This window comes from Thermobia domestica, chromosome 1, assembly GCF_964235325.1.
Source record: "Thermobia domestica chromosome 1, izTheDome1.hap1.1, whole genome shotgun sequence".
In the NCBI taxonomy this organism is placed as follows: Eukaryota; Metazoa; Arthropoda; class Insecta; order Zygentoma; family Lepismatidae; genus Thermobia; species Thermobia domestica.
The window spans coordinates 383,484,967-383,510,622 of record NC_137454.1 but is presented as its reverse complement, the minus strand read 5'-3'; the positions used below and the strand labels follow the sequence as shown (position 1 = coordinate 383,510,622).

The 25,656-nt window shown below is 39.4% G+C and overlaps 2 protein-coding genes across 3 annotated transcripts in view; one reads left to right on the top strand and one right to left on the bottom strand.

Annotated features, from left to right (window-relative positions):
• Positions 1-266: 266 nt before the first annotated feature.
• LOC145664748 (uncharacterized) overlaps positions 267-25,656 on the top strand; it is a 578,976-nt gene continuing 553,586 nt past the window's right edge. For both annotated transcript variants that reach the window (XM_081731668.1, XM_081731647.1), the window contains exon 1: positions 267-2,935. The gene's annotated coding sequence lies outside the window, so the exon portion shown is untranslated. The remainder of the gene's footprint in view (positions 2,936-25,656) is intronic.
• Positions 21,173-25,656, bottom strand: part of LOC145664759 (uncharacterized) — a 143,438-nt gene continuing 138,954 nt past the window's right edge. Inside the window, exon 2 of the mRNA XM_081731701.1 lies at positions 21,173-21,368. The gene's annotated coding sequence lies outside the window, so the exon portion shown is untranslated. The remainder of the gene's footprint in view (positions 21,369-25,656) is intronic.

Below are 25,656 nucleotides of genomic sequence, written 5' to 3'. Positions count from 1 at the left end.
GAGTTGTTGCGCTGAGTGTAACATTGCAGAAGAAATACTGTTAGCTAATGCCGAGAGATAAATTTCAGATAAAATGACAAGTTAGGATGTGATTATGATATATTAGGGATTATGTTAGATGTTATTAGTGTTAGGATTTTTTTTATGTATTTAGGGAAATTTTGTATTTAAAATATTGCATATACGGTGTATGTAGGTTATATACGTAAAGTGTATTGGAACCTCGTCTAGGAAAATGCAACGATTAGGCGATTAACGGTTGCATTTCCTTAGGAGGGGAATAATGTAAACGACACATGAACTGTGTTTTAATTCAATTTACATATTTAAATTTTGCGTGAATATATGAATAATTTTGCCATTTAATTAGTGATTTGCATATTAAGTTTAATAGAATTAGCATACGTATCAGCGGGAGCATGTATCTTTTATTGGTATTTCTATGTATTTATATTGTGTATGTCGATTATGTAAATGAGCATTGAGTGACAACCGGATGAGACATCAGATTGGAGCAAGGATATTAGAATATAATTTAATATTGACTTCGAAAAAAACAGAAAACTCTATAGTTTAGATACGATATTTTGCTGGCAGAGAAGCAGTGAAGGCTCACAGAAAAAAAAAACTTTAAAGATAGCTTGTGTTCCTAACGGAGTCTTGGTCTCCCACGTCGTGAGAAAATATCAGAAACAAGGTAACCATCTCTATATGGGTGGAATACCTATGAGCTCCAGTTGTCACATGTATGCATAGCTAGTATCACTTCCTAGTGCATTTGTAGGTAGGAGCATACCCTGCCAGTATAGCGACACAGAGTCCATGAATACAATGCTTTCAAAATCATAAAATTTTTAGCATGTCTATGAGAGAATCCCGAATACAAAGAGGTGCTATTTTTTTTAGACACGCCTACTTTTGGCATGTTAGGCTCTGAAAGCGTCGTTTGGTCAACGGATTAGCATCAGAGAAAGGGAAGTTGACAAATTCAAAATTGTGGACGAGTCCACTTAAGTTTTAGTGGTAGACGTTGAGAACTCTGTTTCTCGTAGTACAGTGACATCCGCTAGATGTCTCTGCTAAAAGATTGTTTCTTCTGCTCCGCTGATAATAGTATGTGTGATGTTATGTAATTTTGTGATGTAAATAAACTTTCTGGGTGTTCCCGTAGTTGTAGATATATAGTAGCTCGATATATATTTTGTTTACAACATATGGCTTGTACTAATGACAGTTATAGACCTAGCTGATGGTTGTGGAAGGAATGCAGAAGACGAACACACACCACAGTTTTGTTTTTTTTTAAACCTTGTCAAAAGTCATTACTGTTAGCAGAAAGAAGGGAATTCTCAAAATGATTTTATATTGCTTATTTTTATGTGTTAGGCTACGTCAGCCTCATTCAGGGTTCATTTTATATATTAGTATTTTTGTATAGTTCATTTAATTTGTGTCATTAATATGATCAATCAAAGTATAAACCATATCCTTCAATGCATCTAGTTCAGAGAATTGCAATATTCAATGTCACTTGGACAAGCAGTTACGGGGGTCGCCACTAGGTGGGACTACTTGTCAAGTTGTGTAGGTTAACTTGTCAAGTGATCAAATGAGAATAATTTTGTTGTTTATTTTAATTTTTCTAACTATATTCAGCACTGTGTTAGTGAGTGTGATATACAAACTGAAAGCTTGTTTAATAAGCTGTCTAACTCACATAGTGACTGTAAACGATGTCATTGAAGTGAACTATAAAGTGAAAAAGCATTTGAAAAAGTGTTGTGTATTGAGATATTTAGGTCACGGAAAGCCTACAGGTGAGTGACATGCCTCTCACCCCTATTTTGGGTGAAGCGTGCTAAAGTGGATTGGCCCAACCCAAAAGTTGGGGCGAACAATGAACTGTGAGGGAAATATAACATTACGGGAGACAGTCAGAAAGGCAGTTGCTTCTTAGATCGGGAATCGTGTATGTCAGACACGAAGTTCGGAGTGAGTGTTCTAACCGTTTGTACTTGAAAGTTATCATCGACACTTGTTGTGTTCAAACATTTATCGAACATGTCAGTGATATAGTTTTAAAACATGCACATAGTGTGTGCGATATATAAAATGTGCACTAAGCACTCATTTACCACTATTGCATCTTCGTAACGCTGAACTCATATTCTATGGTAGAATGAGAGCGTAGAAGGAACGAGTAGCATTTATAAAAGTGCGGCTTGCGGAATTATCTGCAAAGTTATTTGTTATTTATTTTACTAAGTGCACCATGTTCGAAGTATTGCTAGTGGAAGAGACAATGCGTTCACCTATATTTGTGAAGTGCTTCACACAAGTTTAACTTTTGACGGTTTACGTCATACGCCGTAAGTGAATACAAGAGACTGAGCTTTATGCTTGTATAACTTAGGCGCGGTTAGTACAATATAACTCCAGTACTCCATAGAATGACTGACTAGGGTGAACTTTCAGACACAATTCAGTTAGTCAAGATTGCCGACACACAGAGGAATACACACAGAGCCGCCGCAAATGCAGCAGAACTCCAGAGTTAGAGGGAGTACGTCCTGTAGGAGAGTGTAGCAGCACGACGGGAGAAGACAGAGAATGGTCGCCGGAAACGGAAAAAACACGACAAGGAGGTGTATAACGCGGTGAAAAGGGAGAGACACTGCAAGTAAGAAGTTAACGGCGAAACGAACAAAACGTGCACGAACTATTAAACAAAATGAGAGCTCAGAGCGTGTGATATAAAATTTTCAGAGAAAATAATTTGATTAAAATTAATTTTTTTTTCTCTCAGGTCTCATTGAGAGACCATGCGCGCGCGTGTGCTTCTGTAAATTTCAATAGTATGTGCATTGAAGTGGTGCATTAAATGGATATCACAGGAAATTTGAACTTCTGTCTTGTTTGCAGTATTGGCCGAGAGGTATGTGTTACCCTTTTGTCCTTTTGTTTCATTTTCAGGCCAGAAGCTGGGTTTGTGAATGGATCATGAAGGCGATATGCGTATTTTGGGTATCTTTCTCATGCAGGATGGGTGTTAAAACCACAGAGTGCTTGAAAATTAGAGTTTCATGCTAATAATAACCTTGTTTTATTTTTTTCAAAATTCTCATTTAATTAAACTACAGACTCTACCGACTGACTAATTTAGTTAATTAACTTTGTAGCTGGAGGTTGCATTAATTTAAAGTAATTTTGACAGTAAATCTAACGTCTCCTCCCACATTTGCATTTTATCATTTTAATTAATTTTGATAATTTTATTCATAATATGCAATCTTCCTCCCTCCCGCTCAGAACAGTCTTGTTTTATTACAAGTGTAAACTCTTTAGTCAGTACAGAAGAGGCCGTGGATCGTGTTCAGAGTTGATGATGATGGATTTTGGTGAGTCAGAATAGGTCACAGTGGATGAGAGTGGTTCATGGTGGGTGGTGGGTCATAGTGGGTCACGGTGGGTGGTGGGTCATGGTGGATCGTTGGTCAGAGTGGGGCACGGTAGGTGGTGAGTCAGTGGGTCGTGGGTCACGGTGGGTGGTGGGTCAGTGGGTCGTGGGTCACGCTGGGTGGTGAGTCAGTGGGTCTTTGGTCAGGGTGGGTAGTGGGTCAGTGGGTCGTCGTTCAAGTTTTCATTGACCCACGCCAACTCTGGTGTACTGCACGTAAATGAGTTTGGTTTATATATATATATCGTGATTTCTTTTCAGTTAAGGATGGAAATGGAATATATTCCTGGAACGCATATTCGATTTCAGGAAAACACTTCCTCTGTATTTACTACTGTTTCTGCTCTATGGTAATCAATGTGAAACCGGAAATTGTTGACTTCTACCATTTCCGGTGAATAGATCACCTCCATTAAGAGAACTTCTCATTCCGGCGAAATTAAAATACCGCTAATTTTACAGTAACCATATTATATCTTCAAATAGATAAAAGATAATCGAAATATGGAACAAGAGCGCTCTAGACAATATGCTAGACATGATTCACTTATCTGCTTTCGATTTCGAGCAATTTTGAAAATCGGCATTTATTTTCGCGTTTCTAAACAGCAGAAAACGGAAAGCCTCAAAGTGACTTGTGATAACGGTACCTTACGCAAAACAATATTGTCTAGGACACTCTTGTTCCATATTTATATTATCTTTTATCTATTTGAAGATATCACATGATTACTGTAAAATTAGCGGTATTTTAATTTCGCCGGGATGAGGCCTCTTAACGAACTCCATTCCTAAATTTTGACCCTCTAGATTTTGTCTCCCTCGGGCGCCCATACACACATACAATCAGGCGCGCGCCCAGGAATTTTTGTTGGGAAGTCCAAGGTTCTTTTTCTTAGGGGCGGTAGAATATCACAAGGCACTACATCTAGTGCTCTCAACGGTTAGGGTCGGGTCGGGTTGAAGACCGACCCAACCCGACCCATGACCCGAATTGAATGACCCGACCCGATCCGACCCGACTGACCCGAACCGTGATCCGACCTGATTGACCTGACCCGACCCGATTGACCCGACCCGAGCTGACCCGATTGACCCGACCCAAATAACCCGAGCTGACCCGACCCGACAACCCGACCCGAGCTGATCCGACTGACCCGACCCGACAACCCGACCCGTAACCCGACCCGTTTGAGAGCACTAACTACATCTATGTAGCATTGAACCGATGTTATTCTACATCCGAAAGAAGATAAATAATTGATAAGTACTACCAGCTGTAACTAACTAACCAACTAACTCTATGGCTTATGGAACCCAGAGGTTCAAAGCCGCGTTCACAAAAGCTCTCCGTTGAGCTATGTCCTTAACTAACTGGATCCAGTTTCTACTTCGTATTCCTATTTCTGCGAGATCCATCTTAATATTGTCCTCCCATCTGCGCCTAGGTCTTCCTAATGGTCGTTTTCCGATTGGTCTTCCAGTCAAGACTTCGAAAGCGTTCCTACTTTCTTCCATACTGGCTACATGATCTGCCCACCTAAGCCTCCTAGACTTGATGACCCAAACAATGTTTGGTAAACCGTATAAATTATGTAGTTCCTCGTTATGAAGTTTCCACCATTCCCCATTCCCGTTCCTCTTGGGTCCGAATATTCTTCTCAGGATCTTGTTCTCAAATACTTTCAGTCTATGTTCTTCCCTCAGAGTAAGCGACCATGTTTCATAATTTTATAGAACAACAGGCATGATTGTCGATTTATATATTTTAAGCTTTAAATACCTCGACAGAATTTGCGACGACAAAATATTCATGACTGCCACCTATATTCTTAGAAAAAGTGAAAGAACTAGATTGTTTTTATAAGAAAGAGTACAGATGAAATGTAAGATCTGTATGCTACATCAATTAATTCTGCGCGGAACAAGTACCTGTATAGTTTTATTAAGAAAGCGTACAAATGTATTTCAATTTATGACTTTTTTTGGGGGGGCGGGGGTTCGGTTCCTGTGGACTGGACTGTAGGTGCGACCCTAGACAGAGTAAACATAAAAAGGAATTTAATATGTTGGTAAAGCGATCTACTTAATTCTGGCCTCGTTACTGAGGTAGTCACTTGGAGAGACGTGAGTTCATACAAAAATAGTGAAATTTCCTACAGTGTCAATGAGCTAATTTGTTTACGGAGATTTCTTTAGTTTTTGTAAATTGAATTGACAGATCTTTTTTTTTTTTATTTTTTTTTAACGATGTTACATGCTCAGCTGTTGACTTCTGAGATGGCAAAGATTCATCTGGGCGAGTGAGGAAACCCTTCTTCTCGTCTGGCGAAGCTAGAGTCTGATGCGGAACAAAGCGTAAGTCGTAAACCTAACATGACCTGGAGGGTCGCGGGAATAAAATTCAACTCGACTCAAGTTACGCACAAAAAACACAAGACAGTCGAAATGATTTACAACCAGTTTCTCACCTCGCCCGCACCGAAACAGTGGCAGCACTGAAGCAGCTTTGATAACAAGGTACTTTTTTTCGTTTTGTTTTTATTCACCAGATGCAACAAACAAAAGCGCAATGTGATCTTTTCCTGATGGAGCTGGTCGTAAACCCAACCAGCCAAATCTTTACTCCCACTGAAATCTCTTCTGATAGTTCAAATCGTAAAAATGAATTTATGATTGAAGAAAATCAAGAACCATTTGTACGCCAACCTAGCGTCAAAATAATTAGCATCCATTGGAATAACAATATCTTTAAATTAGAAATTGATTTTTTAAAAATGTTTACCCCGCACGTTTATGTCTTGTTGCCTATAGGAAATGAGTGAAAATAAATGGTTATGAGAAAGCTTGGTGCAATGAAAATTTGATAGGAAACAGAAGAATCCCGAGGAAATGCACTCTATGGGCTGGGGGTACAGCCAATGAAGAGCTATAGGTCATAGATGTTCATTTTACCTCGACCTCACTCACCCTCGCCCTCGCAGTAGCAGTTGGCCCTCGCCCTCATTCACCCTCGCCCTCGCGAATGGAATTGTCCATCGTCCTCGCGCGCCCTCACCCTCGCTGTCGAAACTTGTCCTCGCCCTCGCGCACCCTCGCCCTCGCGGCCAAAACTTGTCCTCGCCCTCACGCACCCTCACCCTCGCCATCGAAGCTTGTCCTCGCCCTCGCGCACCCTCACCCACGCTGTCGAAGCTTTTCCTCGCCCTCGCACACCCTCTCCCTTTTCGTCGAAGCTTTTCCTCGCCCTCGCGCACCCTCACCCTCGCCATCGAAGCTTGTCCTCGCCCTCGCGCACCCTCGCCCTCGCGATAGGTGTTGTCCATTATCCTCGCTCGCCCTCGCCTTCGTGCTCAAAACTTTTCCTCGCCCTCGCGCACCCTCGCCCTCATATCATTGAGGGCGAGGGTAATTGAGGGTGAGGAGGCCTCGAGAGGGCCTCCTTCGTGAGGATCAGAGCATCAATTATTCAACCTACTTGTTGAATTATTTCCTTATCGCCAGTGGCGGATCCAGGGGGGCGCGATCGGGGCGATCGCTCCCCCCAGAAGAGGAAACTTCTTTATTTTATATATACAAATAAAACGCATCCCAGAGTTTGGAGCTCTTAAAAGTAGCTCTAAGTAGCAGTATTACGACCCACCCTCCCACCAGAAGTTCGTCCTGGATCCGCCCTTGCTTAACATGCGTCCTAAAGAAAGGAAACTAAACATATCATCGTATAACTTACTGTGGAACACCTAAAATGGAACAACTGTTACAATGGAGATCTCGGTCGATAGTGACGTTTACATCATTTATCAACAGTCTGAAGAGTGTTTCTTCCAGACATGTTTTTTTTTGGGGGGGTACTGCCCCCCGAAGCTCTGAGAGCCTCCCCCCGAAGGAGACCAAAATAATACGTCTATAATATAATAATGAATAGAATAGTACCTGCAGTGCCGCCCCGGGATACTAAGTGTGCCCCCCCCCCCAGAACATTGTTTCTGAAAGAAACACTGCTTATGAAGGACTTCTTTTTCTGCGAAATGTTATCTCAATTAGTTCCAAAGCGGCTGACTAACATATCGAGCCCTTGTAAGAAGAAATGAATATGAAAGTACACTCGGATAGGTTAATTTTTGAGCCATTTTTCGTGGCCATTAAAACGCAACTCCTGTAGCTTTCTTAACTGTACGGGAAGACAACTAATACGTACTCCCAGAACGGCAAATATTTTATGGCACCATTTTCATTCTATGAACCTTAATACATACAAAAACTTTATATTTCCAAATGAAACTATATAGCGACATTAATGGGTTATTTCAAAAGAGTGGGGGGTAACTGTCTCCCTTTGCCCCCCAAATCGCCGCCCATGCTATGATGTGTGGCAAATTTGTGCGAAATTAATAATAATATGATTAAACTGTTTACCCACAACAAAATTCTGCTCGTTTTGCTGAAGTGGCTTTTCCTAAGTTTTATGTTTTTCATATATCCTACAGTTTTTTTCAGGCCTTTTTTTTTAATTTGTCCAAATTTATATTTCTCCTTTTACCACACAATCGTTCAATACTTGCACTATAATATTTACAATCAGTATATCATCCTGTAACGTATTTTATTCCTAATAAAAATCATTGAACAACACAACATACAAACCCTATCTCACTGGCTTGCACGCGAACCTTTGGTGCATGGGGTCCTGGGGACAATTCCGAGTGGGAGAACATTGAACGACAGTGGATCGAATTCCGCGTTAAACCTATAGGTTCACTTCTCATAGCCTCGCCGACGAAAGAGGACGCTAAACGGCAATCAGTCAACAGTTGCAAATTTCGGCTGCATAAACAACTTTATGTCTTGTGGAACTTATTAAATTTATTTTGTTAAAGCAGCTCTTTTAACAAAATTTCAGTATTAACGTGTCAGATATTTCTATTTAAGGACAAGAAAAAACATATTATTTATTTTGTAACTAAATGATAACTCTACCCACGTAGATTATAAAAGCAGAAACAATGAAAATCGATACAATAATGACTGACATTATTTTAACAAATATCGATTCAGATAATAGTTTGGGCTGTCACAAAACTATGAAAAGTTAAAAATTCCGATTAATTGTAACAACTTCATCAATGGTGGACATTGGAGGAGGATGTATGCTATTAATCAGCCCATTTCATGGACATCCAAACTCACGAGCCCAACGCTCGCTAGCTCGGCATTCGCGCTTGACCGTTCTCGGGTTCAATAATTAAGCGCTACCCCGAGCGCCAATGAAATAAGTCAGCGCGAGTCCAACTGAGGGAAGTGAGCCCGAGCACGATTCCCAAAGGAATAAATGAGCGAGAGCCCAGTTGAAAAAAAATGAGCCCGAGTCCGAGAGAGTCCAGAGCAAAATGGCCATCTATGAACCAAAGTAATTCCATCAAGTCTTTTTCCATCTGATCTACTGCATTCTGATGGTTCTCTCATTGATTGTGTTTGTTCAGATATCAGCGCTCTTGTCATTTACAGCTGAATGACGTGAGTAACTGTCTGTCTGTCTACCAACACTCTTTAAACATGACAGTGTAGTAGACACTTCTTATCTAAAACGTCTCCAGAACAGGGAGGGCAACAATGAGGCACACTTACTTTTTAATGTAGCGCTATTTCTACCCGGAAACTTTTATGGGAAAAATCAAATATTATTCTTATTTGCATTATTATTTTTAATAATTATGTACGTACACACGAGAAATTGTCTACTGCAATTAATTGAAAGGAAAAATACGATTAATGTATAACCTTGCTATGACACTAACTTTTCATCTAGGGGACATGGCAGATGATATTTTAAATTTTGCCTCTCTCCAAAAGAGGTCAAACAGCAAACTCCAAAACAGTTGCTTTTAAGGAAGCTTGTCCTCCTCCCTCGCGTGCCCTCGTTCTCCTGAAGGAAGTTGTCTCTAGCCATCGTGCACCCTCGCTCCCGCAGTAACACTTGGCCCTCACCCTCGTTCACCCTCGCCCTCTTCGTCGAAGCTTTTCCTCGCCCTCGCGCACCCTCACCCCCGCCATCGAAGCTTGTCCTCGCCCTCGCGCATCCTCACCCTCGCTGCCGAAACTTGTCCTCGCCCTCGCGCACCCTCGCCCTCTCCGTCGAAGCTTTTCCTCGCCCTCGCGCACCCTCACCCTCGCCATCGAAACTTGTCCTCGCCCTCGCGCACCCTCGCCCTCTTCGTCGAAGCTTTTCCTCGCTCTCGCGCACCCTCGCCCTCGCTGCCGAAACTTGTCCTCGCCCTCGTGCACCCTCACCCTCTTCGTCGAAGCTTTTCCTCGCCCTCGCGCACCCTCACCCTCGCCATCGAAGCTTGTCCTCGCTCTCGCGCACCCTCGCCCTCGCGGCCAAAACTTGTCCTCGTCCTCGCGTCACTGTGGGCGAGGGAACTTGAGGGTGAGGATGCCCTCGAGAGGGCCACCCTCGCGAAGGTGAACATCTCTGCTATAGGTGGCCAAAAGGCGCAAGTTGGATTGTGTACTTCGTGGTAGTGCTGACAAAGGCTCGGCTCACGACTCAATCACCACCGATCCGAACCGAGAAGTGAGCGGAGACAACAGCTCACCCAACCGAGCCGGCTGGAGCTCTCGGCTCAGTTGGGCCGAATAGAGCCGAGCAGATGGCTCACTTGAACTGAGCCGAACCAAGCCGATGGCTCATTCCAACTGAGCTGGCTCGAGCCAATGGCTCACCTGGGCTGAGCCGAATCGAGCTGATGGCTCACCGCAACCGAGCCAGCTCAAGTTGGTGGCTCACCTGAGCCGAGCCGAACCGAGCCAATGGCTCATTTCAATCGAGCCGGCTCGAACTGTTGCCTCAGTTGAAACGAGCTGAGCCGTGCCGAGCCGGTTGACATCACCACTTCGTGGTCAGCACATCGAGACCCACCCGTCATTATTTCTGACGCCGTTTCCTTCTGGACCAGTCTTTGTTACCGGCTTTCTGGCCTAAGGTTTGCTATCCCTTAACTCGGGTATCACTCTAGTTGGTCAACACTGGTAAATTTTACAACTTCCATCGGGAATAGAACTAGTGACTACGCACACTCAAATCGAAAATGCTAACAATTCAATTAAGCAGGAACTATTTGGTTAATACGAATAAAACGTTTGCCCAGCCGTATCACAAATTAATTGATAAATAAAGAAGTAAATAAATAAAAACCTATAAGTCCTGGTTAATCAAAATAGCCATCGTCTGCAACCATACACATTGTCTTTGTTCAGTCAATGAATGGGTTTCATGGAGAAAAGAGGTCTGGAGTCCTCAATACAAAGAAACCCTCAATTGCACGTTGCATAGCCCGATGATCAGGGAAGATCTTCCTATAAAGCAGTGCTTGAGACGTTGGAATAGGTGGTATATTAGACGGCGGGAGGGAGAGGAAGATGTCAGGAGAATACAGTGGTTTTAAGGAAGGATCTGATAATGCAACTCATGGCGATTCTTCAACGTCCTTTCTCGACATTTACACATATATTATCGTACAAGAGGACACTATATCTTTTGAACATTTTTGGACGCTTGCGGGCACACCTGGAATCAAGCACTTGGATATTCGATTTGATTCGATTTTGGATTTAACGTTCTTTGGAGCAGCGAGGCTATGTGAGATGTGGACCTACAGCTTAAAGTGGGAGCCGAACCACATGAGGTCCACCAGGACATGGATATTCGATTTCAAGTAGTGAACATAACTAATAGAGTATAAAACTCTGTAATAATATTGCATAGGAGATGTTTCAGCTGCTTTCCGGCTCATCGGATCAGTGGCGGATTTAGCCTGGGGACGGGGGCCTAGGCCCCCAGTTTTTGATTGACAAAAATAATTTAAGCTATTATTATTATTATTATTATTATTATTATTATTATTATTATTATTATTATTATTTATATTGGAAATTTATAGTAAACTCATGATATACCTACCATACCCTAGATTCTGGCTGGACCCCCCAGTTTTCACCTTCTACATTCGCCTCTGCATTGCATCTGTTTGTGTTGCCGGCTGTATCCGGGTCAAAAATCGTGACAGGAGTTACCCAAGTGACTTAGTAATTACTAGGGATGGCCATATTTTCCGGAAAAACGAAAAATATTTTTCCGGAAACCGAAAAATTGAAAACAGAAAAGCGGAAGACGGAAAATTTTCTGGAAAAATGGAAGATGAAAATTTTCCGGAAAACGGAAGGCGGAAAATTTTCCGGAAAAACGGAAAACGGAAAATGTGATTTTCGGAAACCGGAAAACTCTTTTTCCGGAAATGACCATCCCTAGTAATTACGTGTTGTTTGCCTCGGTGTAGTTTGCCACGACTCGATTTTGGTGTTGTTTGCCACGGTATTGTTCTCTCTTATTTATCTTATATCATAATCTTGAAGATTTATACAAAATCGATTCATAAGTTGAGGATTACCAAATGACTATATTATAACAATCAAATCTATTATATTTATAAACAGAATACATACAATACAAACGGTCCCAAACACGTTATTGGGTTACTACTTCTATTCCGTAACCCTAGTTCTGAGTATTCATTAAACATTTCTCTCCAAAAGGGTTTTAGGGATGTTTTAGTTATTCTCAAAATTTAAATTATATCTGAATTTTCCATTTCTGACTGATCGTAAGCCATTTTAATGGATTTATATTTTTGATAGTTTGACATAGAAAGCACTCGATTGCTTATTATTTATGTGTTATCCCTTTTAGGAATTCCACTTTTTGAGGTAAATTTTAGATTTTTACTCAAACAACCACTGCTTCCTTACTATTTATCGTAGGATCATGGTTCACACTTTTTTATTTAAAGAATAGATCATTCTTTCCAATGGTGCCGCTCGCTTGTTCGTATTATACACCAGAAATGGGAAAATCGGGGAAACCGGGATTTTTTTTTAAAAAATCAAAATTTTTTCGCATCTCTGGCCCGAGCCTGGGTTCACGTAGGGATCTGATTTTGTTTTGAAAATTACGTAGTTATGTACACAATACGTGTGCAAAATTTGAATCTTGTATCTTGGAAACAAAGGGTGTAAATTTTTTTTTGAAAGTCTGAATTTGATATATATATATATATATATATATATATATATATATATATATATATATATATATATATATATATATATATCGGGTGTTGCAAAATAAGTGTTACAACTCTTGGGAGGTGACTCCTGCTACTCAGACAAGAAAAAAAGTTCTCTTCAACTTTCTGCTATCGGACATAGTTTCAGATCTACAAGGTGCCGAAAGCGTGGGAAAATGACTTTCGGACGCCAATAGTTCGGAAACTATCCAACATAAAGAGGGCGGGTAAAAAATTCACTAAAGAAGTCATACCTGCTCTATTGAATTTTGCATGTTTCACAATCCTACCGTGCACCCGCAAGGGATTCCCCAAAGGAACGTAGGGAGTCCCGGATAATCTGCCAAATGAAACTTGGTATAAATGGATATGAATTGATAGGCTTTCCACCAGGTAACCATAATTCGTTTGTCTTAAGTCGATATCTGGAACAAATACAAAATGGCGGACACCTTTATGCCCGTTGTGTGTGGTTGCATAATCACCAGGTACGGATGCTGGCCAACAGTGACGTTCTGAGTATTAATTGTAGCGAATTTGTACTCAAATGCTCTAGAAAGACATCTGGAGTGTCGGTAGAGTATAACAGATGAAGCAGGGTGATTCACATGTGTGGAAACACTTAACGAAAAATGCCCAGAAATGCACTCATACTCAGTAAACGTGAGTTCAAAGCGTCGGAAATGTAAGGATTAGCGTCAAGAACATGAAAGCCATTGCCAATTCACTAATAATATTTCCTCAAACCGATGTAATATGATGTGCACGGTTGCATATCAATAAGGATGCAACAACTGAGTTCAAGTTCAAATTGCGCAATAGACTCACAAAGAAACTGGGTAAACTAAATGAATGTCAGTAGTGGGATCGCATGATCGATATTGAAATGTGGCCAATGTGTTTGTTGATATCAACATGTAGCTAATGGACAAATGTCAACATGTCGCACTACTGCTGGGACACCATCTCACTTGCGAAAACTAGGAAAATAACGTTGTACATCCTGCTATTACGTCTGGTGCACCTTTTGGTAGAACGTAACTAGAACACGATTGTATCAATGTCCCTCTTTGTTTGGGACATTGTCCCACAGTCGACACATATGAAAAGAAATCTCTTAATGCATGGTTCAAATTCTGATAGGGCGTGAAAATAACAAACTTGTATCATGTCCCACGTCTTGTGAGATATATGACGTACTCGAAATTTAGGAAAATATATCCAGAAATTCGTATCTTAGACCCAGTGCACATGCCAAGACAAAGACGAAAATGAACCGATTTAGCACATTTAACACTACATCTGGAACACCATACATATGGAAAATAAAACGACATGAGAAATAGGAAGAAACGTCTTAAAGCTCTGATAGTTTACAACTGTGCAGTAGGAGTAACAAAATGAAACACACAAGTATGCCGGGAGGCTGTACAAGAGAGCTTGCCAAACAAAGTGCGTACTCCTCAAAGAAATGAATACAGAGAAAGTGAGGCTCTTTCAAACCTCAGGGCTAGAGCGCTCGCTTTTGCTCGCCTGGTCGCAGTTTCCAATTCTACTGGGAGCCCACGGCCTCAGATTCAAGACCCGAGTAGTTATTTTCCTATTTTTCGCACGTGGGACGATGTCCCGGCCGTAGTGGGACATGTTGACATCTGTTCATTAGCTACATGTTGATATCAACACACACATTGGCCTATTTCAAAAATCGATCATGTGATCTCACTAGTGACATTCATTTAGTTTACCCAGTTTCTTTGTGAGTCCATTGCACAATTTGAACTTGGACTCAGTTGTTGCATCCTTATTGGTATGCGACCGTGCACATCATATTACATCGGTTTGAAGGAATATTATTGGTGAATTGGCAATGGCTTTCATGTTCTTGACGCTAATCCTTACATTTCCGACGCTTTGAACTCACGTTTACTGAGTATGAGTGCATTTCTGGGCATTTTTCGTTAAGTGTTTCCACACATGTGAATCACCCTGCTTCATCTGTTATACTCTACCGACACTCCAGATGTCTTTCTAGAGCATTTGAGTACAAATTCGCTACAATTAATACTCAGAACGTCACTGTTGGCCAGCATCCGTACCTGGTGATTATGCAACCACACACAACGGGCTTAAAAGTGTCCGCCATTTTTTTTTTTTTTTTTTGGTTCCAGATATCGACTTAAGACAAACGAGTTATTGTTACCTGGTGGAAAGCCTATCAATTCATATCCATTTAGACCAAGTTTCATTTGGCAGATTATCCGGGACTCCCTACGTTCGTTTGGGGAATCCCTTGCGCGTGCACGGTAGGATTGTGAAACATGCAAAATTCAATAGAGCAGGTATGACTTCTTCAGTGAATTTTTTACCCGCCCTCTTTATGTTGGATAGTTTCCGAACTATTGGTGTCCGAAAGTCATTTTCCCACGTTTTCGGCACCTTGTAGATCTGAAACTATGTCCGATAGCAGAAAGTTGAAGAGAACTTTTTTTCTTGTCTCAGTGGCACGAGTCACCTCCCAAGAGTTGTAACACTTATTTTGCAATATCCGATATATATATATATATATATATATCCAGCCGTGGGTCCATGATCAAGGGAGGGGCTAAGTCATAGTTTGCCTCTTTATTCAGTGTAAAGAAAGTAGGATTGAAGCTCATTTTATCCAATGTATACCTAAGTGACAAGGGTGAGGCTATAGCCCCTATAACCCTCCCCTTGGATCCGAGCCTATATATATACACAACGTGCCTGCATTGCAGTTGTAGGATAAGTTTTGTCTAAACAATACGTCTTCAAAAGCGGTTTTTTACCGGATTACTAGTTAAGGGAGCAGCCATAATACTCTTTAATAAACTTCATTAACCACCCTGCCAGGAGCTTCAACTCTTTCAAAAAATATAACAAACTTTCTGTATCGACGTTCTCTGGATCTTTCGTATCGCTTTTTATATGAATAGATTTTAGTATACTGTGTCTAAAATCGAATTTAGAACGGAAAATAAAATTTGAGTTTTTCTTCTTAAGATTTTCTACGGTATATATACGGTAGTTTCTCCCTCCTCCCTATAGCCATATTTGCTGTGGGTGACATTTACCTAACATTAACTCGCTGTTTTATTTTAGGAAAGATAGTTTGCGATTTTACTCACCTTCATGAAAGTTAAAATTGTCTCTTCACTCTTGAGTCCAGTACTTGAGAAAAGTCTCTATTATTATTATTATTATTATTATTATTATTATTATTATTATTATTATTATTATTATTATTATTATTATTATTATTATTATTATTATTATTTTGAATCTATTATTATTTTCCCTCCTTTGCGACAGTTCGGGAGACATGCTGCAGTTGAGATATATCACTTTAAAATTCTACAATCTCTCATGAATGCAAATGTAATTTGTCGATGAGCAAATGTAGATCGTTTCTCTAACATGTCTAGTTACGTTTTAGTAACGTGAATTTTCCTGTAGGTCGACGCAAACTGATACGAAATGGACATTCAATGTTCTTGCGTTTTGAGTGATAATTACTTACACAGGTGTATTTATTATGTTCCATTACTAGAAGAAGCACCCCTTTTGCTTCGGGGGAAATTTTGCATTAATCGTTAAATTTTATGGTTCAACGATAACGTTTATGTATAAAAAATTATTTAGTTATAGGCAACAAGGACAGTAGTCCGGTACCTTATGATAAAGTTTGTGGCCAGACTTGTTTAAACTTGTTTTATTCATGCTGTTAAACATATAATAAATGAAGAAGCCATAGTAAATTGAAGTGGTCTTTAATTTCTGTGAAATGAATGATAACTATTAAGCAAATACAAAGGTTAAATGGAATAAAAAATAGTTTAATTTATTGAAATAATTATCGTGGTAAGTTTTGGTGGATATTAAAGTAATTTTAAACGAACCAAGACTGCAATATTTAATTACATATGTGTGTTACAATGGCTTCGGACGGGAAATCCACTGTTAAGAAACCGAAAACATTGTGTTACAGCTTCTACTAAATAGTGCCATTGGAATAATAATAACAGTAATGTGAATACTTAACTTACTGTTCTAATTATAAAACCGGTTGTTCAAATGGTTTGAATAACATATAACTGATTGTGTTTAACTGTGCTTCATCACAGATCAGAGAAGACATAACAAATAAGATAACCCCCTTTCTACCCAAACTATTAATATACAAAATAATAAAGAACCCAATTTATTCTGAATTTACGACAAAAGGCATCTTTGTCAAGCTTCAAATTTGTGCGTGCTGTTTGTAAAACACCCTGCTGTTTCTTGTCAGTCAGGGTTTCTTTTGTTTTGAATAATAAAAAAATCTCTGCACTGATTGAGGAGGAGAATTCAATCCCTAGCAGTAAATCGTGTCACATACAATATATATATATATATATATATATATATATATATATATATATATATATATATATATATATATATATATATATATATATATATATATATTCTCTTTAGCTTTTTCATTCTGTATAGTACCACCGTCTACCAATTCCTCCCCCTCTGAAAGCCTTTTCTCATCCCAACATGTGCCCCCTCACCCCCTCCAGTGCTGCTGCATTTTGCTTCTGGGTATTTGAGAGCGTGCGAGTTATACACTGGCTCTCGCTCCCTCACTAAAAGGCAGGCACAAAAAGAGAGAGAGAGAGGTTCTTGCCGTTTCTATGACAACGGCACACGACCGTAATTTTTTTTTCTGTTCACGGGGGGGAAGAGATCTGATATGTTTGTTCAACGATTTGATACCAATTATAGGCTTACGATTATTCTGCTGACACTTGAGAAAAATAAAAACAAGATGGCTGCTGACTGCTGTCATATGCTGTTTAAAGCTCCCCGTTTGGGGTGGGAGGAGGAGGGATAATGGTTGAACAGGATGCTGCAGGGATAGAAAATCTCTTTTTAAAAAAAGCATCTTCTTCGGTTGAAGTTCCAAGTGTGAAATAGACCATTTCCGAAAAGAGGCAGAATAGGGGCGGAACGTGAGGGAAGCGAATCACAACTTACATTGACAGAATGAGGAAGAACAACTTCAGTGGTCTTCCGTACCATGTCATGACACTCACTAAATGCGAACAATCAAATTACCAGAAAATGCCTATTTTATACGCTTAATGGTGCATACTAAATAAAAATATCAATTTTCTCCTCCGAACGAGTTTCGTTTACCTTTACAAGGTTAAATAGAGAATATATAGCAACTATTATTATTATTATTATTATTATTATTATTATTAGTAGTAGTAGTAGTAGTAGTAGTAGTAGTAGTAGTAGTAGTAGTAGTAGTAGTAGTAGTAGTAGTACTAGTAGTAGTAGTAGTACGAATAAAAACACAACCACACACACACACAAATAAAACTTCTGCGAACCGGCACCCAGGGGGTAGATTCAATGTATTTTGGTACACAGAATCCAAATTTCGAAACCCCAGGACGATCGATCGTGCCAATTTTTTTATGGGCGAAAAACTTTAGCGATTTTAGATAAGGAGGATATCTACGTAACATAACCATTCCCCCCCCCCAAAAAAAAAGTTCTGTGCATCGTACCCAAGAATGAGAATTCGATGTATTTTGGTACACAGAACCCAAATTTCGATACCCCAGGTCGTACTAAAATTCACTGAAGTTTTTTGCCCATAAAAAATTGACACGGCCGATCGTCCTGGGGTTTCGAAATTTGGATTCTGTGTACCAAAATACATTGACTCCATACTGTGGACTCCATACTGCGGTGCACAGAACTTGTGTGTGTGTGTGTGTGTGACTGTGTAATTTATTGCGAAGTGAGTTTTAGCGAGAGGATCTTAATTATCCCCTGCAAAGTGTATGTTCGTCTTTCCCCTTTTTGTAAACAGTTCGACTAATATCAAGGAAATTTTTCGTATCCAATAAGGCCATCGGTAGTTAAGGTTTGAAAACGAGATAATTTCGAGTAGAATGTGTCAGAGAGGATTAATCACCGAAAAATAACTTCTGTAAAAGCCAAAGAAACTAACTATGCAACCATTTATATATATATATATATATATATATATATTTTTTACTGTCGTACAACTTATTGGAATATAGAATGAAAATTCTAGTGTTACGTCCCACGTTTCGATTTAGGAAGGAATACGGTGATGGTGACAATGAATGGTGGAATGAAGAAAGTGGAAGAAAACGGAAGAACTCGGGAAAACCCACGCACACGGTATTTGTCCATACATTTGGGTATCCAACAATGGATCTCACTCTTCTAGAAGTGAACGCTCTACCACTGAGCCATCGAGGCCCGTATAACTTATAGAAATAAGTTGTTTTACAACCCACAGGGTTTACATAAACGTGTTCTCCGATTCATGCATTTGTAAGTTTTGTATCTAACATATCTATAAAATTGAAAGTGACTATGTTCGTGATTTCGTACCTCTTAAACCGCCCGACCGATCGCGATCAAATTTTCAACATAGATTAAATTTGAGCCTGGGATGTTTTTTTATCATTTCACTTTGACTGTGTAACTTAGGGGTTGGGGGAGAAGGAGAGGTATAACCAAAATGACCAATATGACCAATATTAGTGTCGATTGTATAGTTATCGGGATCGCTGAGACGAACAGTAACACTTCCGATGCCGTTTAAATCCGAAGTCAACTTACGTTACCCTTTATGTCCGATATGGAACATATTCTCCCCGTGAGAAGAACAGGTATTTTGCTAGTAACTAATAAATAGAACCAAATGTTATGTGAAGTGCCTATTTGCAAATGTTAAAGACATGAATACAAATGTAGTCGTTGAAGTTTATTTGGAGGACCAAAACTTTGTTTTAAGCTGAATTTATCTAGCTTCTTTACTCTATACTATGCCTACTGTCACAGAAAATGAAATTCCTCTTTGCTAGTACTGCGGATCCTTTATTATTATTATTATTATTATTATTATTATTATTATTATTATTATTATTATTATTATTATTATTATTATTATTATTATTATTATTAAATTTATTTTATAACTTATGTGAGTTATTATAAAATAAATACAAACATGATTTAAAAAGTAGTTAACAAGGAACCAAGACAAAATGATAAGTTATCAACTAACGTTGAGTTCATTTTTCTAGTCGCTGCCTTAACCTAGATTTTTGAGTAATTCAAATTTTGGACACACTGTAATTTCTATGGATGGCAACACTTATAATCATTCCGATTCGTATTTTCTGGTATAGAATAACATTATCTATTATTGTGGTAAGTTACATTTCATTATCTCTTTTCACTTACGAGAAACGGGCAAAAGAAAAATTGTCAACTTTTCAAAAATATTTAGTAGTCTGCCCCCTTAAGTAGCTAATTTTCATGTTCTCATAGAATATTAATTTACTTACTTTGTAGTACTGAAATTACTGTTTGTACATTCGCATGCTATACCATGTAAGAAAGCACATCAATAAATTGAACTTAAGGGGGAAAAGTACCATCTGTTTTTTATGGATATGCGTAAAGATTTAGGTAATAGATGAGAAAGAAATAATCTCCCATAATGATAAATATGCTTGCTGTTACATACCAGCGCCATCTCTTTATCGTTCAGTTGATAATTTCACATAAGTCGATGTAATTTCATCTATAAATACAGTTTGGAGAAAAATAACAATGTTCAGTTGTCTTAAAGGAGGGGGGATTATATAGTATTGGGTATTTTACCCTATATCACGGCAATGGTGTGACAGTGAGACGAGTAATGCACATCGCAGTAGCAGAAATACATGCACGTGCTGCAGCAGAAATATTGCGGGAAACAGACGAAACAATTTCCTCTTCACCAATCAGCAAATAGTCGTGCGCGCAGTGATACAACATCAAGTTACGCGGTTTGTTTTTGAAGGGTGCAAAGGACTGTAAAAAACGCTATCTCACCTACTCTATCAATTGAGTCAAGCGCTGCTAAGCGGAGGAATTCGTAACTATTACAGAAGCTGACTATATACCAGTAGCAGAAAAAGGTGCAACTGGAAGGGAGCAATACGGGAGGATAACAGCGACGCAAGAATAAATCTACTTCCTCATGTTAAGGGTCTTCACTACAGCGAAATTAAACTACCGCTAATTTTAGAGTTTTTCTGTAATATCTTCAAGACAAAAAATATTCGAAAAGCAGAAACGTAGTGAACTAGACAATACGATTTTTCATGTGATACCATTATTGCCACTCATCTATCTGCTTTCGATTTGCAACTGTAGATAGATTTAGCATTTTTTTGCGTATTCTGTAAATAGCGGCATACGGAAAGCAGATAAGTGAATTGTGGTAAAGGTATCACATGCAAAATTGTATTGTCTAGTTCACTACGTTTCTACTTTTCGAATATTTTCATTTGTTTCGAAGAAATTACAGAAAAACTCTAAAAATAGCGGTAGTTTAATTTCGCTATAGTGAAGACGCTTAAGAGATAGGAGGTCGCTGCCATATGCTCAATTAAACTGGCAACGCTCACTGCAACTGAAAATGTAAATCACTCTCTTTCTTTCAGTTTTTTATTGAATTTTTTTGAAAGAAATGCATCAATACTGTTTTGTGCTCAAGAGCAAAGGTTTATTTTTTTACTGATACAATACTTTAATACCTAAAAATATCTTTAGTATTTAAAAAAAATATCCGGTTGCACAACCATGCAACATATAGTACCAGCCGCCGCTGCCAGGATGCCAGCCGAACCCGTTCACGTAAGGTTACACATTGCACCATGGTCCGCCACTGATACCTGCAATGACATAAATGAGATATCATGTAATAAATCCTACCATTGTAAGGAACAAATGATTAGTATTAAAAAGGTAAGTATTAAAAGGAAATAGTTAAGTATATTAAAAACGTATAAACCATTTTCAGTAGGGAATTCATTCCGGCCCACCTTACATATGTATACCGGGTGAATCAAAAGTCAGGGCCGTACATTGTCTTCGTTATGAGTAAAGACACGAAAGAAATGGGTAGAGAGTAAAATTGTTGGAAATATATAGCTTTCAATCTAAAATTGTATATTTTTTTTGTTTTTCAATTGCACCAGTTGTTTGGGCTTCACACTGGTAATTCGTTCAATGTTAAATAAAAATGCAACGTTGCCAGTTCAGCAGTATGGTCAAACGGAACGAGTGCCACACACATAAGAAATGAGCACATTATTGAATGAGGGATTCTAAAATACCTCAGATTCATTCACGAACAATGCTGTATTGTGGGTGTGGTGAAGACCTAAGGGAAGAGCTTTCTGAAGTAGAAACTTTTTTTTTATGTAACATGAGGCACATTACCAGTGTTAGGGGTGCGCACTAGTCGAGTCGAGACAGAATTTTCCTGAGAAAATTCGAGTCGAGACACACCTCTTCCAATAGAAAACTATTCGTTTTTCGAGTCGAGACATCACTTTTACAGCACATTTTCGAGACGAGACAGCCTCAAATCTTGTCTCGTGCGCATCCCTAACCAGTGTGAAGCCTAAACGGCTGATGCGTGTAGTGCTAGAACTTTCTTGTATACCTGTACAGTTATTCGATTACTTCAAGTACTTAGGGCAACAGTGGCTCAGTGGTAGGGTGGTTTCTTGTCGTGTCCCTGGTTTGATCTCCGGCCAAGTAAGTTTGTGGTGGACAACATCGTGTCCATGAATTTTCCTCGGGATACACCTGTTTCCTCCCACGTTCTCATTCCACCAAATCTTCCATTATCATTCGCTTGCCTTAACCCTATCGGCTTTTTTAAAACAGATTTCGGCTTTTTGGGCTATTTTTTAGACTTTCAGTCAAGCAGCTACTGCATCGTCACTATTTATCCTAGGATCATGGTTCATACCTCATCCTCTTCAGAATAGAGCTGGCTTTCAAATGGTACCACTTGCATGCTCATACCATATACGAAAAGCGGGAAAAATGATGTCAAAGGGAAAATTTCGGAGGGAAAATTTTTTCTCGCATTTTGGCTCCCCCTGGAGCGGCCCTGTGTGAACGTAACCATCTAAAAAAAAATCTGAGAAATAGTACTTGGTATACTGAATGTGTGTGCCAAATTTCAAGTTTCTATCTTGAATAGTAAGGGCGGGAGAAATTTTATGAAGAAATCCCACAATACCCCAAATAAACACAAAACACTATGATCTCAGGGAAAAAATTTCCTGAGACATCCCGAATTACCCTAGGGTTATGTTTCGCCCATCATTCTCTTCAGAATAGAACTGCCTTTCACACGGTACCATTCACATGTCTCCATCGTGTATCTAAGGCGGGAAATTCCTGAAAAAAGGGATTTTTTGTTCTAAATATCCCTTTTTTCAACTTTTAGCCCCTCTGGACCCTCCCCTGTTTTAACGCATGAATCCGAAAAAAAATCTGATAAATACTACTCGGTAGACTGAATGTTTGTGCACAATTTCAATCTTCTAGGTGCAAAAATAAACCTGCCATAAAATGTATATACCGACATTGCCCCATATTCCCCTATACAGAAGTATATTTTGATAAAAATTCCCTGACACATCCCTAATTACCCTAGGGTCATGTTTCGCACACCATTCTCTTCAGAATAAAACTGGCTTTCAGACGGTATGACTCACGTGTCTCCATCATGTATATAAGGCGGGAAAATCCCGAAGAAAGGGATTTTTTGGGTCTTAATGCCCCGTTTTTCAACTTTTAGCCCCTCTGGACCCCCCTGTTTTAACGCAGAGATCTGAAAAAATCTGATAAATACTACTACGTAGGCTGAATGTTTATGCCCAATTTCAATCTTCTAGGTGCAAAAGTAAGCCCGCCAAAAAATATATATACCGACAATGTACCATATTCCCGTATACAGAGGGATTTTAAAAAAAATCCCTGAGACATCCCTAATTACCCTAGGGTCATATTTCGCACATCATTCTCTTCAGAATAAAATTGCCTTTCAGATGGTATGACTCACGTGTCTTCATCATGTATATAAGGCGGGAAAATCTAGAAGAAAGGGATTTTGGGGGTAAAAATATCCCTTTTTCAACACTTTGACTCTCTGGTTCCCCCTTTGTTTTAACTCACAAATCTCAAAAAAATCTGGTAAATACTACTCGGTAGACTGAATGTTTGTGCAAAATTTCAATTTTCTACGTGCAAAAATAAGCGTGCCAAAAAATATTGAACATAGGCTTAATAAATGAAAAAATATATTTTAGACTTATGACGTCATCACCTCCTATGTCTGGACGCAGGAAGGTGTGAAACCATACGTAATGTCTCTGGACTTGAAAAAAAAAAAAAAAAAAAAAAAGAAAAAAAAAACCGGACGAAAAAGCTCAAATAGGAAAGTTATAACGCAATGTACCATGAAAAACGCGTATGGTACAAATTGAACCATAAAATCCCCAAAGGGTTAATAATCATTTCCCATAACTAAAGGGCATAATTGTGAGACGTTAAACTTACAGATTTCATTTCATTTTCATTTTTTCTTCAAGTGTTACTTAATCTTATCTGTTAGGAAGAACACTATAGTGTAGCGGTTAGAGCGTTGGACTCATGTCCACGTGGTCCAGGGTTCAATTTCCGGCCAGTGCTTCCTAATCTTCGGCGTCCACCCAGCGTCGTGAGGCGAATTGGGGAATCACGTGAATGAAAGACGTGACGACCACTAGGTCTAGAAGACTCCCGATACGCCGGCTAGTGACAAGTCGACGCAGCATGCTGACCACATAGTTCAGCCGGTCACTGACAGATGGTGTTATACAAAGTTTTTTTTTTTAAACTTAATCTTACATACATATATTTAAGCTGATTAAGTTTCAATATATGAATATTATGGTTACTACATTCAATAGACTACGCCTCCATCAGTAATTATTTTTATTAGTGGTGGGCACAAAAACCGGTTTTTCGGTTTTTAGAAAAACCGAAACCGTTTTTTTAATTTTCAAAAAACCGGTTTCGCTTTTCTCCAAAAACTAGTTCGATTTTCACCGAAACCGTTTTCGGTTTTCTTCAAAACCGGTTTAGTTTTCACCGGAAGCGGTTATCGGTTTGTCGCGGCCACGAACGGTCTCAAGGGGATATCTTAGACCTTCGTGGTGGACTGGTAGGATTCTCAGTGTTAGAAAGTTGTAAACACCGATTCTATCATTTGCATTTAAAGAACAATGAATAGTTTGTTCACGCTCCCAAGTAAGCTCTGGTATAAGTCAAAATATAGGTTTTATATACACGAGCGCTTAACTAATTTATGGGCGTATTGACAGGGTGTGAAGACACCGATATAGAGAACGATAGCCAAGACAAACAAGTATTTATATACCGCCAGAGGATAGTTATATCACAACAAGAATAATTCATGTAAGGGCCACTATTTATGTGGGCCAGGGTTCGAATCTCAATGTAGCCGCCAATTTATGTCGGCGGGTACATATCCCAACGATTCAGTTATCAAATTATGTGCGTGACGCGAGGTATCGCATGTCACAGGCCGACAACAATTATGTCGCGCGTGCACATTCCACCAATCTGTCACCAAAGTATGTCTTGGTGGAGGAGGTTGTTATTAGTACAATAATAATGAACAATAGCGAGAGGTAGCCTTGAAAAAGGCTGTTTATATAGGGACTTTAAATTAGTCCGTGTCAAGAAGAGCTATGCGGCTCGGGTGATAGATGGTTAAATAACATACAATTTCAATAACAACCGAGTGAAGGCGCAAAGGCGCAGATGTCCATCTCAAGCAAACAGGCTATCGGATGACCACTCGTCAAGGGGACGGCTTTAGGGTCCCGGAACAATACAGATAACAAAAGCAAGGCGGTTTTTGGTCAGAATGAGGACGAGTGAGGTCAGTACGCAAAAGAACAATAATTACGAGTATTACGATATTAGCGAGAAGGCGTCAGCGAGTTGGAATACCACTGCTATCAGCCAGTTCAGAATACTTAGTAAATTAGCATATCAAAGACATATTATATCATTATAACTAGACACGAGATTGCTGCTCGAATTGAAAGAGATCTAGGAAATCAAAAGTAATTAGCAATTCACACAAAC